We start from the raw sequence: 18,331 nt of genomic DNA, 5'->3' as shown, positions 1-18,331 counted from the left end.
ATCCTGGAAGGTCAGAAGACACGGCATGAGCTAGGAAACTTTAAGTCTGGAAGACCATATGAGACCTAGTTACCAAACGGAATATATGATCACAGGCCGTATTGTGACTATCACAACTCTGTATTATCTAGAGTTGGAAGATCTCCTTATTATCTTTCTCCTATCGTGGTCTTTGTAAGTCTACTGCATTACAATATCAGCTTACCTTCCCTTAGCTTTCTTTTTTAAATAAGTGTGTTGATATGTTCACCCCTTCATTTAAATTAACTTACCACTCTTCCTTTTTTTGTTTCATTTCATTTCATACTAACATCATATTGTTCATCATTCTCTTCCATGAAGTATCCTACACTTTTGACTTTTATGGTGCGTACACACGACCAAATTGTCCGGCGGACTTAGTCCGGCAAACAATCCGGAAAACAATCCGCCGCACTTTCTAACGAACGGACTTGGCCACACACGGACACTCCGAAAGTCCGGCGATTTCTAACGCAATGACGTACAGCACATACAACGGGACTAGAAAAAGGAAGTTCAATAGCCAGTAGCCAATAGCTTCCATCTCGTACTTGCTTCAGAGCATGTGTCATTCTTAGTCCGCCGGGCTAGCACACTGACGAACGGATTGTCCGCTGAAAGCCAAGTCCAGCAGACAAATTCTGAGTCAAAACTACTTTCTAAGTCCGCCGCGCTTTACGATGAAAAAGTCCGCTGGAGCCCACACACGATCGAATTGTCCAGCGTAATGCCGTCCGGCGGACTAAGTCTGCCGGACAATTCGCGCGTGTGTACATGGCATTACTTTGATAAATGGGCTTATTTGGCAACCACCATTATGAAGTTTGTTGGTTTCCTTTCACCTGTTTTTTTCCTTTGGTGCTCGATTGTTCGACCTCCACATTTTGTTGAGGTCCATCATTCTTTCAAATAGCAGCCTCCATTTAGCACAGCTTAGTCCCTTGCTTGCTAATTGAAATTTTCTCACCCTGTTTTCATTTTGCCTTCTTCAGGCACTTGATTCCTTTGGATATACTAGTAAGTTTTGTTCATGTCTGTTGGTTATCTCTGGACATCCCATATGCCCAAGATTAACTACATTTTTTTGTCCCTCAATAGTCAATAAAGAAAATAATGGTTTGCCCTTCTGTGTTATTGGCCTTATATACGTATACTGGTTGCTCACAAAACTGGAGGCGGGGTTATACAGAGTCTGGCTTAACATTTTCTCTTTTGTTTGCCAGTGTACAAATCTCCTGAAGGTGGCAATATAACCCACAAGTTCAAGCATTACTACATTTCTGGGTCCCTCAATGGATTTAAAAAAAGTAAAAAAAAAATCATACTTTTATAATTTTCGAAAGAATCCACAGAGTGTGCCGCTGGGGCAAAGGGCTGACACCATCACCTTGTGTAGGTGAAACCGGAAACTCAGGGGGCCCAGAGTGGGCCTGGGTGTGCCCCTGCTTGGTGGCCGAGCCTGGTTCTCTGAGTTAGAGGGAACTTATTTTTAAATTGCAAATATCCCCAAATTTGTTTTTACAGAGTTCAGCATTGAGAAATTATGTGAGGATGAAACTTGGGAGTACCAAACAGGAAATAAAAATGTTCTTATGAAGTGACAATAAACAATATCCTTCAAAAATGATCCATACACAGCCACTATTTAATTGCCCTGTGATCTATTTTTCATGAAATTGTTTCATACTGTGTTTTTTCTGTCCTCAACGAGCTCACGAACCTCTGCTTTTACCGCTCCCTTCTATTTGTTTAGAACAAACAGTGTAAAATACTTTGATTAACCGTTTTTCAACCATGACACGCAGATATACTGCAGCACAATGGCTCTCCTGGGCGAAATCCCATATGGGTACGTCCTACCCTTTTTTGGGCACCAGAGGGCGCGCACCCGCTGCACAGTGTGGGAACCCGATGGGCGTGGCCGACGGGCACGATCACCGCCAGCCACGTGTGATGGCATGCCCAAACGCCAGCATGAGGATTTGTGTGTTTAAACACACAAATCCCTGTGTTGTCAGATGAGAGGAGCCATTTTGTTTGTTCCTACTAAGTCTACTACTATGTCTCCTCTCCTAGTCAATCCTATCCCTATACAGTTGGAACACACTGAGGGAACACACAACCCCTTGATCGCCCCCTAGTGTTAACCCCTTCTTTACCAGTGACATTTACACAGTAATCAGTGTATTTTTATAGTACTGATCGCTGTATAAATGCCAATGGTCCCAAAAGAGTGTCAAAAGTCTCCAATCTGTCCGCCACAGTGCTGCTAAAAATCGCAGATCACCGCCATTACTAGTAAACAAAAAAAAAGCCATAAATCTTTCTCATAGTTTGCAGATTCTATAACATTTGCGCAAACCAATCAATATACACTTATTGCGTTTTTTTTTTTTACCAAAAATATGTAGAAGAATATATATTGGCCTAAACTGATAGAAGAAATTTGTTTTTGAAAAAACATTTGGGGGATATTTATTATAGCAAAAAGTAAAAAATGTTTTTTTCAAAATTGTTGCTCTATTTTTGTTTATAGCGCAAAAAAATAAAACCGCAGAGGTGTTCAAATACCACCAAAAGAAAGCTCTATTTCTGGGAAAAAAAGGACGCCAATTTTGTTTGGGAGCCACGTTGCACGACCGCGCAATTGTCAGTTAAAGCGACGCAGTGCCGAATCGCAAAAATGGGCTTGATCCTTTGGCTGCAAATTGGTCCGGGGCTTAAGTGGTTAAATACCAATTTTTTTTTTTTGGTAAATCAGAGTTTAGGTTCACTTTAAGGCTAGGTTCACACCATAGCGATGCGGGAATGCCGCGAATCCGCGGCGTTTTCCCGCATCGCATGCCTCCCGCCGGCAGTTCACACTGCCCTATGCGGACTGCTGGGAGTGTCAATGAAATGTTACTGACACCCCCAGACCAGTCCGCATATCGCAGTGCGATCTGCAAACTCGGACAGGAATCGGATCGCATGGTGTGAACACCCATGCGATCCGATTCTGCTGCGGACCAAAAAAAGGGTCCTGTGCGAGTTTGCGGCGGGTGCGATGCGAATTCAGCCATACTATCTGTATGGCTGAACTCGCATCGCACAGAGATCGGATGTGATTTGCACTGCAGTGCGGTGCGAATCACATCCGGATCTCTCACCCGCAGCGGTGTGAACCCAGCCTAAATCTTTCCATGTGAAATATTGGCTTAGTCTGGGATTTGTCTGTTTTCCAAGGTGACTCAATATCTGTTTTTTTTTTTTCTTTGGCAAAGAAATGAAAGTGAAATGATACCTATCAATCATACACTTTTATCTCTCTGTGAACAGCAATATCATCCTCTCCACCAGAGACACGCATGAGAAAACTAAAGAATAAAATGCGGAATACAAACAAATTGATGCATTCTCCATTAAGTTTGAACTTTTGCATTCTTTTTCCTGATTTTTCAGCCTTTGTTGTATATCAGTGTATGACATTTGCACAGCTGAGCATGGCACAACTGATGAGGGGTCGGGACGGCCTGTCTCTAAGAAAAGATTACAAGTGAGCCTCGTTAGGAAAGTACATGTTGATTATAACTTAATTACCCCAATGTAATTTACAAGGGGAGCCCAGCAAGCAAGTTGTTATTTGCCTTCAATTAAAATGGAATTAGAGGTGACGAGCGAGGGATGTTCAGGGAGCGCTTGTACCATTAAAACCATCTTTTATAGGAGATGTCAGGGAGGGCAAAAGGCTGATCTCGAATTATGCTTCATCTGTTACATGAATACGTTTATTAACTCTGTTCGTGATCAGTGCACAGACTGCAGCGTGTCTCTCTAACATCAAGGCTTTTGTTTTTTGCCAGTCATTTTGATGCCAAGTGCTCAAGTGCCTTCTTCTCTATCACAGCTGACCACCTTTCTGATAAAAAGGCCCAACCTGTCCTTTCTTTCTTCTGACAACAAACTGGCAGTTTGGATAGCCACTTCTTACACTGTGTGCCCATCTGAACATTTAGGGCACTTTCACGCTAAGCAGCGCCGGGCATCATCGGTAAATGCCGCTATGTTTAGCAGTGCTTTACCGTCATTTTTACAGCGCTTTTCGGGGGGGGAGGGGGCGTTTTTAACCTCCCACTAACGGGTGAAAAAGGGTTAAAAGTGCCTGCAAAGCGGTGCTTTTTTCCCAGCACCTCGGCAGCGATGCCCATTGATTTAAATGGGCAAGGGCACTTTAGGAGCGGTGTATACACCGCACCTAGAGCGTTTCAAAGATGCTGCTTGCAGGACTTTTTTTGAGTGTCCTGCCAGCGCACCGCTCCAGTGTGGAAGCACTCGGGCTTTCACATTGGAGTGAAAGGAGAGGCGCTTTACAGTCGCTTTGCAGGAGCTATTTTTTGTGTTAAAGGGGTCTTAGGCTGGATTCACACCTAGGCATTTTTAGTGCATTTTGCAGATTTGCACAACAGGACGTGTTCCATAGGAAACCATGTTAAATGGACTGTAGTGCAAATCTGCAAAATGCAAAAAGCACTAGAAATGCATAGGTGTGAATCCAGCCTTAAAGGGGTAAGCAGGTGTCTTGCTTGCTGTATTTCATTACACATAACATGCAGTCTAAACGCACAATGCAGCTACAAAGCATCACAACCAAAACACACTTACCCTAGATTCACACCCATGCGTATTTTAGTGCGTTTTGCAGTTTGCAGAAACTCACTACAGTCCATTTAACATGGTTTCCTATGGTACATGTTCACGTCTATGCATTTTGCAGCTGGTGCGTTTTTGAAAAGGGTTGTGGACTTTTTTTTTCCATGTAATAGACGTCAATAGAATCGCACCAGAAATGCAAGTGTTGTGTTTGTGAAGTGATTTTTGATGTGTTTTGCTTTTTTTTATTTTTCTGTTTCAAACACTGTATATAGCTGGTTGCTTAACAACCAATGAGTCATCAGCTGAATGTAAAAAAGCAAAACATGACTGGCAAAATAAAATTGCGAAAAAAACAGCTTGCCCCCCCCCCCCCCCAGGTCCATACCAGGCCCTTCGGGTCTAGTACGGATTCGGAGGGGACCGCCCCCCACGCCAATTTTTTTTTCAAATGCCGTTGGGTCCCCCCCCCAAATACATACCAGACCCTTATCCGAGCATGCAGCCCGGCAGGTCAGGAAAGGGAGGAAATGAAAATCCACATAATACTAATAATTTATAAATGTATAAATATACAAAACCTCCACCACATACATCTTAAATTAGACAATTGTCTTCAGGACACAGGTGGCCACCACAAACAGACATACAGGCCTTTCTGATATCATACACAGCTGAATCTCTATTTTGGGTCCTAGTTCAGATACAGTTGGGAAGAAGCATGAAAAATGCAGGGCAATCCATCCAGCGGTCCCAGCTGAGTGCTGGTAGATATACAAGATCAATACTTCAGACTTTAGTCCCATGACCTAGGTGGTTAATGATGCCCATTTAACCAACAAGATATAATGTTCCTAATAACACAGTCCACTGTATTTGGGCGTTGACTTGCTCTGAAGAAACGCGGGTCACAAGTGAAACGCGTCAGTTGACACCATTACACTTTCTGATGTGAGGGCACAAACTAACCACCACCAGACCACTCCCTCTGTGTCGTCCCGCTTCTCTCTGGAGATCTCGCAAGTACTCGCGAGCCCATGGACACATCCTAGCTGCTCGACAGCGATACCACATGGCACTGCTTGTTTGGCAGACATGCAGATTGCATTTATAAATTGTCAGTATTTATTTTTTAACACTGTTTTTTTAAAAAGAAAACTAAAATTGTGTCACTTTTATTCCTATTACAAGGAATGTAAACATCCCTTGTAATAGAAAAAAGGCATGACAGGACCTCTTAAATATGAGATCTGGGGTCAAAAAGACCTCAGATCTCATATTTACACTAAAATGCAAAAAAAAAAAAATGAATTAAAAAAATTTTGTTTGAAAAAAAAAAAAAGTCCCTTTAGGGGTATGGGCGGAAGTGATGTTTTGACGTAGCTTCCGCCCTGCAATGGTATGGAGCTTCACTCAGCTCCATACCACAGAGGAGACAGGATCCGATCGCCTCTGTAGCTGCCTGTACACAAACCTAAATGATTCAGAGCATCAAACAAATATTAATATTACACAAAGATAACCCAAGTAAATCCAAGATGCAGTGTTTAAATGATTATTTAATTTATTTAGGGAAAAAAGCTGTTCAAACCTGCCTGGCCCTATGGAAAAGTAATTGCTCCCTCCAATGCTGAATCATGAATGAACTAAACCACATTTTTTTGAAAAGCTGAGTTAAATTTCACTTGCCACACCCAGGCCTGATTACTGCCAGACCTGTTGAATCAAAAAAATCACTTAAACAGAAGCTGTCTATGTGAAGCACACTAAAAGATCTCAAAAAGCAACACATGTCATGATCTAAAGACATTTAAGAACAGATGATAAACAGTCATTGACATGCATCAGTCTGGAAAGGATTACAAAGCCATTTCTAATGCTTTGGGAAGCCAGCGAACCACGGTAAGAGCCATTATCCACAAAAGAAGAAAACTTGGAACAGCGATGAACCCTCCCAGGAGTGGCCGACCAAACCAGAATGACTCCAAAGAGCACAACAACGGCTCATCAACAAGGTCATAGAAAAACTCAGAACAAACATCTAAAGAACTACATGCCTCACTTACCTCGGGTAAGATCAGTGTTCATTATTCAACACTAAGAAAGAGACTGGGCAAAAATGGCATCCATGAGAGAGTTCCAAGGCCAAAGCCACTGCTGACCAAAAAGAACACAAAGGATCATATTTACCAAAAAACATCTCGATTATCCCCAAGACTTTTAGGCAAATATTCTGTGGACTGATGAGACAAAAATTTAACTTTTTTTAAGGTGTGTGTCCCATTACATCTCGCATAAAACGAATACAGCATTTCATAACAAGAACATCATACCAACAGTCAGACATGGTGGTGGTAGCGTTATGGTGTGGGGCTGCTTTGCAGCTTCAGGACCTGGATGACTTGCCATAATTGATGGAACCATGAGTTCTGAGCTCCGACCTGAAAATCCTAAGGGAGAATGTCCGGCCATCAGTTCATGACCTCAAACTCAAGTGCACTTGGGTTATGCAGCAGGACAATGAAACACAACAGTAGGTCCACCTCCAAATGGTTCAAACAAAGCAAAGTTTAGGTTTCAGAGTGGCCTAGTCAAAGCCTGGACTTAAATCCAATTGAGATGCTGTATCATGACCTTGCACAGGCCGTTCATGCTGGAAAACCCTCCAATGTGGCTGAAACAATTCTGCAAAGAAGAGTGGGCCAAAATTTCTCCACAGCGATGTGAAAGACTAATTGGCAGTTATCGCAAATGCTTGATTGCAGTTGTTGCCGCCAAGAGTGGCACAATCCAGTTATTAGGTTTAGGGGGCAATTACTTTTTCACACAAAGCCAGGCAGGTTTGGACAGCTTTTTTGCCTTAATAAATGAAACCATCATTTAAAAGCTGAATTTCCTATTTACTCTGGTTATCTTTGTGTAATAATAAAATGTGTTTGATGATCTGATTCATTTAATTGTGACAAATATGCAAAAAAATTGAAAATAAGAAAGGGGGGCAAATACTTTTTCACAGCATTGTATGTACCAGCTATGATTCTTTATCAAATATATGTACTGAATGTTTATTTTAAAAGCAATGCCATCCGTGATGCTGTTGGGTCCTAATGCTTTCCTAAGGTTTAGTCTTATGCCACGTACACATGACCGGACTTTCCGGCAGACTAGGTCCGACGGAATCAGTCTGTCGGACAATCCAATCGTGTGTGGGCTAATCCGTTCGTTTTTTGTTTAAAAAAATCAGACGGACCTAGAAATAGAAATGGAACATGTTTCAAATCTGTCTGACTGATTCAATTCCCATCAGAAAAAACATTTGTATGCTGGTCTGATGGACCAGTACTAAGCAAGGGAAACTATTGGCTACTGGCTATTGAACTTTTTAGTCCCATCTTACCTCATCACATTCAAAATGAACGGACTTTTGAACTGAGTCTGTTCATGTGTGGCCAAGTCCGTTCATTCGGAAAGTCCGTCGTAAGTCCACCGAAAGTCTGTCGGGAAGACCGTTGGACCTAGTCTGCCGGAAAGTCCGGTCGTGTGTACGCGGCATTAGACATTGGCTCTACCCACTGCTTTCAGATAATGTAGGTTTCTTATACAGTTTATATCAGTAATGTGGATGATCAGCTATCTTTCTGGCTGCGTAAAAGCTCTGCAGTGATCGCCCTTTTGTATTTGAGATTTGGATGTGAGCCCAGCATAGGCTGACAGAGGCTGGAACATCTCCACCACTGATATACACCATACATAAACTGTATATGTGTGCACAGGTGAGATTTAGTGAATCTATCACACGAACACGAACCATCGTTCTATAGAAAGGGTGGGGGGGGGGGGGTGCCAGTGGGTAAGGCTGGTCGGAAGACATAGAGGAAAAGTGCTGAGAGTAACAGTCCCCGGGGATGAAGGGATAAAATATTTAGGAGAAAATTCTGGCGATTAAAGATGGTCTCTGTGGACAACAAAATTGCTGCACCAAGATAGACGTAAGCACATTCTTTAGTACCACCTAAGAGCCTCCGGCAATAGATGGGAGAACCCATAAATTGTTTTCTAGCTGAGAGTCTGGGACAAATTTATAACTGATGCTGTCATAGGCTTTGCTAGGTAATGTACCCTACATCACTGACACTGACCCATACATACTTTGCTGCAGCTCCAGAAAAATTCTGCTAAGAAAAGTTTGCACAAAAATGGCTCAATTATTTACCAAGAATGCCATTTCAGAAATACATATGCTCCGTAAATCAGGTCCTCTGTATCTCTATCCCTTATGCCAGGCAGGTCAAGGGGGATAATAAAAGCTCCGTTCCTATGATGCAGTAAGGGCCGGTTCACACAGCGAGCCGCGGTGAGGCGTCTCCGACTTACCTCGCCGCGACTTGCGGGGAGCTCAGCGGCGACTTGCAGAGGACTTCTGTATAGAAGTCAATGCAAGTCGCCCCCGAAGTCGCCCCGAAGTAGTACAGGAACCTTTTTTCTGAGTCGGAGCGACTCGAGTCGCTCCTCTCAGAACGGTTCCATAGTACAGAACGGGGGCGACTTGCGGGAGCGAGGCGAGGCGAGCCGTGTCGCCTCGCCTCGCCTCGCTGTGTGAACCGGCCCTAAGAGTTTTACCTATTGTGCTGCAAGTACATTGTACAGTACTGTCATTCATTCTAATGCAATGCAGAGGGTCAGCACAGAGCACATTTTTTTTTATGAGTGACCGGTCATAGACTAATATCTGCCATTAGTTAACTAAATACATTGATTTATATATATTTATTTTAGCACTCATTTTTTTTAAACAATGTGAGAATACCAATGTGCAAACCACTATAAAGAACTAATGAATAGCTGCCAACATCACAAGGTGCTCTCGCAGTGCATAAATGGATAAAGAAAAATAATGTGGCGCATATTCAGTGCAAACAGTAATAAATATAAAGTGCAATGTTCAAAAGTGCAAAAATCAGAAGAACTTCATACAGAGGCGGCTCTAGGATTTGTGAGGCCTTAAGCAAAACTAAGACATGAGGCCCCACTCACGCCCGTCATGTGAAAAATAATGAAAGTGATCGATAAAAATAAACTATTAGTAGGGTACAGTATAGGGGGATTGTAGGTAGACAATACAGGGGGCAGGAGGATACAGTACAGGGGGAGCAGGAAGGCACAGCACAGTTACAGATATGGTCTCCTCAAGCAGAGCTGCGCAGGGAAGCTGCTCTCACAGATCCCACCTATTCTGGCAGACTGTCACTGGGCTAAATATCACTGGAATGACAAATCCCCCTCTATCTTCCCCTCCAGAGTTTTTTGCTCTCATGTGACACTTTGCAAGGGTGAAGGAAGGACCCTGAGGTGGAAAATCGTATTACTGCTGCTGCTTGTGCGGGTGGGATGTGTACAGCGCCAATCACCTGGGATGAATAGGAGAAGAGGGTCAGCAGAGACAGAGGGAAAGAAAGAAAGATAGAGGGAAATAAAGAAAGATAGAAAGATAGAAAGAAAGATAGAGGGAAAGAAAGAAAGATAGAAAGAAAGATAGAGGGAAAGAAAGAAAGAAAGATAGAGGGAAAGAAAGATAGAGAGAAAGATAGAGAGAAAGAAAGATAGAAAGAAAGATAGAGGGAAAGATAGAGGGAAAGAGAAAGAAAGAAAGATAGAGGGAAAGAGGAAGAAAGAAAGGAAGAAATATGGATGAAAGAAAGAAAGAAAGAGAAAGAGAGAAAGAAAGAAATATAGATAGAGGGAAAGAAAGAAAAAAATAAATGTAGATAGATGGATAAAGGGAGATAGAAAGAAAGATAGATAGATAAAGATAGATAGATAGATAAATGGACAGAGAAAGAAAAATAGATAGATACAGATAGATAGATAGATGGATAGATAGATAGAAATAAAGACAGATAGATAGATAAAGGGAGAGAGAAAGAAAGATAGATAGATAAAGATGGATAGATAGATAAAGGGAGAGAGATAGATAGATATATAGATAGATAGATAATAAACATGTAGATGATAGACAGATAGATGGATAGATAAAAGGGAGAGAGATAGAAAGAAAGAAGGGTGAAGAGAGAGACAGAAGGGAAGGAAGGGCACCCCTACATCAGTGTACAGTGTGTACTCACTCGAAGGCAGGAGGGACAGGATGAATCAGACTCCATCTTTGCTTTCCGTTTGCTGGGCTTGAATCTTCCCACCCACATCTCTTAGGCAGCAGAACAGTGTCTGTCGGGGAGAGTGGGCGGGGCATACACAGGAGAAGTGGATGGGAGGAGGGGGAGGAGTAGAAGCAGCTACTCTCCTCTGTCTGGCTATGCGGGCAGCAGGGGAGGGGGAGAAGTGTCAGAGCTGGCTGTGATACGCCCAGCTCATCTCTCTCTATCTGGAGCTCTCCGTGAGCTCCGATCCCCCTGCTCTGTCCCACTCGTGGCCGGGTTCTTTCTGTGTCACTGGGAGGACTGGTGGTGGGGATCTCTGCTACTAGAAGAGGCGACTCTGCTATAAGGTAAACTAGGCGGCCGCGCGAGGCCCCTCTGATCACAGGGCCTAAGGCGACCGCCTTAATTGCCTTATTAGAGAGCCGCCTCTGACTTCATATAATATGTGTGACAGAACCAATCCCACACTCCGATTGAGTGCTTCCATCAGTATACCGCTTCCCAAGTCTGAATATAGATATCAGATATTGCAACCGCTCACAAGCACAAAACAAGACAACACTTGCTTAGCTGCTCAACATGGACTCATTTACACAACAGACAGGTGGCTGGAGTTGATGACATTAGCATCTAACAGTTTGTGTCCCAACAATGTGATTCAGTCTATTGCTAATATGGCAAATACATATCCAGAGTCTGTGTGTCTTGGGGGGGACATGGATCTGAATCCAAGTAACACCACCTCAGGGGTCCCCAGGTATTCAGCTCACAAAGAGCATTAAAACATTGTGCCTTTACAACTCCTTTAAGCCAGCTTTAAGACATTTCTAGCTGCTAACAGCAGATTTGAAGTGTATAGCCTTTTTCTTTTTTTGCAGTCAAATTTGATAAAGCCACTCTATATGTTTGTTCCTATTCACGCAGCATACATAAGAAAAAAAAAAAAAGTAGTGTTTGTTTTTTTTTTTCACATATCTTACCTTTTTTTAGATGTTTTTTCAGAAGAAGGCCTCATGGCACGCTGCAAGCATTTCTAAACAATTTCAGAGTCAGTCAGCCCAAGGACAGACTAAGTTTCAAATAAATCTCCAGTATTACTAGGGATATGAGCATTCTACAATGTGTCATATAATGATCTCTTATAATGCAGGAGAGGAGTCAGGAAGTTTGTCTTACCTCTCAGTTGTTCTCTCTATGATGGAGTGTAAAAGCTGTCTCGCATATCAAGAAGAGCTGCAAATCAGATTCACCCTGCCTAGTTTGTATTTGAAAGTTTACAGATTGTGTATTCACTGTACAACCACTGAGCAGGTCAGGAATGTCAGATATAGGATTCAAGACTCTGGAAATCCCCAATTTAAAGCCACCCTTTGAAAAAATGCTAGGAATGGTAATTATTTGCTAAAAGAAAAAACTGTATTTTTTTCCAGAAAAAGCTTTTCCTCCCTGGCCCTAATAGTTTTAGCAGTTTTTCTTTTATAATGTACAGCAGGGGTGTAGAAAAAGGGGGGGGGGGGTCAGGGGTGTTCAACCCCCCCCCCCCCAACCATCCTGGCAAAATGCCCAGACAGCGTCCTTGCTGTTTAGCCTCCGCCTCAGCACAGTAGCAGCAAGCCGTTTTGGAGTGCAGCATCCAGCCCCCTTCTATTGTGCTCCATCCCCTCAGTTTAATAAGGGGTCCCCCTGAAAAGCATGAAATTACTGAGAGGTCTCAGATGCTGGCAATTGATAGTGCACAGTTGAGGGAACTCCCAGACTCCTCCTCAAGGTATTATATGACAAAGCTGAAGGGAGACTGGGGATGCAGAAGTTTTCCTACTTCTGTGCCATGCTGAATCTGAGGTCTGGTAAGTGGGGAGGCATACATTTTCTGTTTTGGGAAGGAGGAAGTAAGAATTCCAGCCTGGGGGGGGTTCTTTTGGTGGGGGGTGGGTTTGCTTTTGGAGAAGGGGGGGGGGTGTTTTTGAACGGTTGAATTGAACAGTGTTAGGATGTTAAGTCCTGTCCCCCACTGACTCCTTATAGGGCAGTGATGGCGAACCTTGGCACTCCAGATGTTTTGGAACTACATTTCCCATGATGCTCACACACTCTGCAGTGTAGTTGAGCATCATGGGAAATGTAGTTCCAAAACATCTGGGGTGCCAAGGTTCGCCATCACTGTTATAGGGTATAGTAAACCTTAGAACAGTGTTTCTCCACAGCCATATTTTTGATTCACTCAGTGAATTGCAAAGAATATACAGACCAACATATCTTATTAAAATACTCAGCACTGTTCTTGGCAAAACAGCCATATGATGAAGACTCCTCAGACAAACTCTTAAAAGGCAATCTATGTACAGTAAGCTCTCATCATAAAAAAAAAATAATAATCACAGTGCTACATTACAGTATATGGGACCTTTTCCTTCATATAATACAATGATCAGTAGTCAAAGTAACCTTCAGTGATGCTACACTTGGTTTTGCAGCATTTTACATGCGACGACCTATCCTTATGTGTGTAAGCCCTGAACCTTTCTGTTTGCAAGGATATCATCCAACAACTGAGACAAATGGGACAAATGTCAAAAGCATTAAAACAAAAAAAAAAATAAGTGTGCATAAAAAAATTTAAATCACAAGATCCTAAAAAAAAGGGATTTGTGTTTTCTGAGGACATGCTTACAGTAAAGTCTTCTACTGAAGATCAATAAGTAAAACCATATTGACTCTGAAAGGATTTACTTCTAATTTTTTGATAGGCTAATGCTTAACTACTTACTGCTGTCAAATGACGGCGGTGGGGTGCAGCTCTCCTTCTGGGGCGACGTTATATGACGGCATTCCAGAACGGCTGCTCTCGTGCTCCCTTGGGGGCATGCAGTGCGGTGGTCGTGGCCGCACCGCGTTGCTAGGACACATCGTTACCCCGATCTCTGTAAAGAGCCCCGTCTGCAGCTGGTCACATGTAAACAAGGAGATATTGGTAATCGGCTCTCCTCGCCTCACACTGACAGAGTCAGTGTGAAGGGCCGAAGAGGAAGGAGGCACATCTGCCTCCTCCTCTGTGCTTGCAAGTGCCACCTACCATTGCCCACAGTGCCCACCACTGCCACCTATAAATGCCCACAAGTGCCAGTGCCCACCAGTGGTGCCAATCAGTGCCTCATCAGTGTCACCTAGCAGTGCTGCCTTTCATTCCAACCTATCAGTGCCTATATTTTCCACCCAACAGTGTCCATCACTGCCACCCATCACTGCCATCCATCATTGCCCATCACTGCCAGCTATCAGTGCCACCCATCAGAACCACCTCTGTGTCGCCTATCAGTGTCCACCAGTGCCACCTATCAGTGGTCATCAGTGCAGCCCTATCGGTGCTCATCAGTGCAGCCCATTGGTGCTCATCAGTGCAGCCCATTGGTGCAACCCATCGGTGCCCATTAGTGCAGCCTCATTAGCGTACATCAGTGAAGGAGAAAAATTACCTGTTTACAAAATTTTATAAAAAAAAAATTATAAAAAAAAAAAATTCCGGCTTTTTACATTTTTTTAAACAAAAATTTAAAACCGCAGAGGTGATAAAATACCACCAAAAGAAAACTTTATTTGTGGGGAAAAAATGATAAAAATTTGGGTACAGTGTTGTATGACCGCGCAATTGTCATTCAAAATGTGACAGTGCTGAAAGCTGAAAATTGGTCTGGACAGGAGGGGGGTTTAAGTGTCCAGTAAGCAAGTGGTTAAATAAGGAACTTTGAAGCAAAATAAGGGTCAGTGCCCATCTGCAGCCTCACCATTGCCATCAATGCAGCCTCACAAGTGCCACCAATGCAGCCTCATCAGTTTACATCAATGCAGCCTCACCATTGCCATCAATGCAGCCTGATCGATGCCCATCTACAGCCTAGAGGGGGCAGGGAGGGGAGCGGGACGAGTGCCGACAGATTGCATACAGTGATAATCTCCTATGATACCCAGAACAATGGTCCAATGGCGGACTAGGAGACCGGACTTCCTATTAGAGGCCGCCAAGTAAACAGGAGATTCTCACTGTATGTAATCTAAATCCTCTCCATGTCCCCTCCGAGGCCGCTTAAATGGAAGTATTGGCGTATAACACGCACACACTATTTGTACATGATTTTCATGGTGAAAAGGTGAGTGTTATACACCAATAAATACAGTACTTTGTACAAATAAGTAATGAAGATGATCCTAAAAGTGAATAGCTTATTGCTGCATAACTGAATAGAGAGACTCTGGGCTACTTAAATTGCAGCGAGATAGTGGATGTAGGATCAGTTGCTAGAGGTGTATAGCTCAGTGGGCGCTCATCAGATGTCTGATGAAGACAACACGCTCCAAGCAATCAGTGTTTACTTCTCACCAAACAAAATTGTTTTTGAAAGGTTATATATATCTTTGCAGTAAATACGCAGGTTTATGTGCTTGAGCTTAGATGTCCATTTAAAGAAAAGAAAGCTCTGCAACCTCTTAACCTTTCCTTAAATATTTTTATTTTACCAGCATAGATATATGTATGCATATACAGAACATTTTGGTATATACTGTTAATATTTTAACCACTTCAAGACCGGAATGTTAAACCCCCTTTCTGTACAGGCCATTTATAGTTATTTAATTATTTAGTCATGCAACAACGTACTCAAATTAAATTTTTATAATTTTTTGGAGACTGATATAACTTTTTTTTGGTGCTATTTAATCACCACTGGGATTTTAATTTTTTGCTATATAAACGAAAAAACGCCAAAATAAAAAAAAATAAAAAAAAATAGTTTTTCTTTGTTTCTGTTATAAATTTTTGCAAGCAATCTTTCTTCATACATTTAGGCCAAAATGTATTCTGCTCCATTTCTTTGGTAAAAAAAAAAAAACCCAAATCAGCATATATTATTTAGTCTGTGTGAAAGTTATAGAGACTACAAACTATGGTGTGTGTGTGTATACATATATATATATATATATATAAAAATTCATCAATCGTGATATTCTGACTGCCCATCTCATTTTTGTAAGGTCCTAAAGTACCAAGACATTGAATACCCCCCCCCCCCCCCCCCAAAATATAAAAATAAAATACCCCTTTTTGGAAAGCAGACAGTCCAAGGTGGTAAAGAAAGTAAACTGCGCTATTCAAATAAAAACGCCCTATAAGCAGCAACTCAAATCGTAATACTCCAATAATAATAACTATGTGCAATGGTGAGCTGCGCTAAATCAATCTAAAGAACTTGAAAAGCCAAAGACAAATAACCTGGCTATATATTGAATGAATTATACCCCCAACCACAAGGGTTCATGTGAATAGTCAGTGACTGAAATTTGTGAATAAATTAAGTGCATGAATAAATTACAGTGCATGATTAAATGCATTAGTTAAAAAAAAAAAATTGATTATATATAAAAAAAATATAAATAATTAAATACAAAAGTGAGAAAACCAAAGAGAGCTACAACACTAATGACCAATCACGTGAGCTAACCTCACCAAGTGTGCCTCATCAAAAATTCAGAAATAAGTAAATAAAAATATATGTATTGGATGGAAATTAAAACAAAGGAATAATGAATCACTTTATAATTTAAACATATATACGGATGGTAAAAATACATTTCATTCAGTAAATAAACATAAAAAAGAAAAGAAAGAAATAATAGTCCACTCAGGTCCCATATATGGTGATAAGCCAAAATAGTAGTAAGTCGTCCAAAGTGAAATGAAAGACTGACACCCACGTAGCTTCGCATAGACAGGAATCCAATGCAGCACCTCCACTAATGAGTAATTAAAGCGGCTTACCAGAGCATAATATCTCAGAGTTAAGTGAGATCAAACAATCATGTATAAGGATAATCTAGATGGACTGTCACAAGGAACCACACTGAGCTCTCCTCAACATTAATTCCAATCGGTTAAACGATAGTGGGAGGAAGGAGGAACGGCGTGCTGACGTCCCTGCATTCTACGCCAGACCCGGAAGTGCGGGCGGTAGCCGAGAGTCGGCTGGCTCGAATTTTGAAAACTGTTTAGAACTTATGGAACATGTGAGTGTATTTGTCTTCTCATATTTTATTAATGAATTAAACATGTTTTTTTACGCTATGCGAGTGTCCTTCTGTCTTTCTGCATGGATTGGGGCACTATCGTTTAACTGATAGGAATTAATGTTGAGGAGAGCTCGGTGTAGTTCCTTATGACGCCCTATAAGCAGCAACTCAAATCGTAATACTCCGATAATAATAACTATGTGCAATGGTGAGCTGCGCTAAATAAATCTAAAGAACTTGAAAAGCCAAAGACAAATAACCTGGCTATATATTGAATGAATTATACCCCCAACCACAAGGGTTCATGTGAATAAAAATATGAATAGTCAGTGACTGAAATTTGTGAATAAATTGCACATAGACAGTCCAAGGTATTTAGTAAGAGACATGATAAGTTTTTTTTTACTTTATTTTTTGTCACAGATTCTTGAAAAATTAAGAAAAAAAAATGTGTTGCCATTTTAAGTTATTTCTCACACACAGCATTGGCATACCTAGAATTGCACCCCAAAAACGCCTTATGCTATGCCTCTTGAGTATGGGGATACCACAGGTTTGAGACTTTTTTACAGCCAAGATGCATGGAGGGTCCTAAAATCTAAGGAGCACGTTTGGACTTTCAAAGAGCCCAACATTTGCATTCAATTTTTCTGTCTACCCATCAGATTTGTGGAGGCCCTGGAATACCTGGACAATGCAAAAACCCACAAAATCACCAGATTTTGGAAAGAAAGCCCTCCAAGGTATTTTTGAAAAGGCATAGTGAGTCTTTTGAAAATGTCATTTTTCACCACAGGTTTGTGTAAAATGCAGGAAATAAAATGAAAATGTATTATTTTAAAGTTGTCAATTAATAAGATATTTTTAGTGCTCATCATAAGTATACCTAGAATTACACCCCAAAACACATTCTGCTACTCCTTCCGAGTACAGAGATATCACATGTATAAGCATTCACAGCCTAGCCATATAGAGGGGCCCAAAATCCAAGGCGCACCTTCAGGCATTCTCAGGACATAAATTACATATCTAATTTCCTGACTACCTATCTCATTTTTGGAGGCCCTGGAGCACCAGGACATTAGAAACACAAACAATGACAACACATGACAACATTTTGGACTGTAAACACCTTAAGGTATTTTTTTTAAGAGGCATGGTGTGTCTTTTGAAGGCTTAATTTTATTGCCACAAGTTTCGAAAATGTGGAAAAGAAAATGAAAATCACAAAGTTGTCAATGTAAAAAGATATTTCTCACACGCAGCATGGGCATATTTAGAATTAAAACCCAAAACCCATTCTTTTACTCCTTCCAAGTATGAAGATGCCACATGTGTGAGACTTTTTCCACTGGCTGGAATGATTAGATACCGGACATTGTATTTTGTGTATCACACAAATCAATCGTGTGAAAACCAATGTACTGTAATGGTCACCTCTTGATGTGAGTTTAGGGAATTTAGCT

General features: G+C 41.6%; 1 protein-coding gene across 1 annotated transcript in view; it reads left to right on the top strand.

Moving 5' to 3' along the window:
* ASIC2 (acid sensing ion channel subunit 2) overlaps positions 1–18,331 on the top strand; it is a 1,070,968-nt gene that overhangs the window by 527,479 nt on the left and 525,158 nt on the right. The window lies entirely within an intron of this gene.

The sequence above is a fragment of the Lithobates pipiens genome, unplaced genomic scaffold, assembly GCF_037356315.1.
Source record: "Lithobates pipiens isolate NorthernLeopardFrog02 unplaced genomic scaffold, aLitPip1_a1.2 Scaffold_28, whole genome shotgun sequence".
In the NCBI taxonomy this organism is placed as follows: Eukaryota; Metazoa; Chordata; class Amphibia; order Anura; family Ranidae; genus Lithobates; species Lithobates pipiens.
This window is presented reverse-complemented; position numbering and strand designations above follow the sequence as displayed.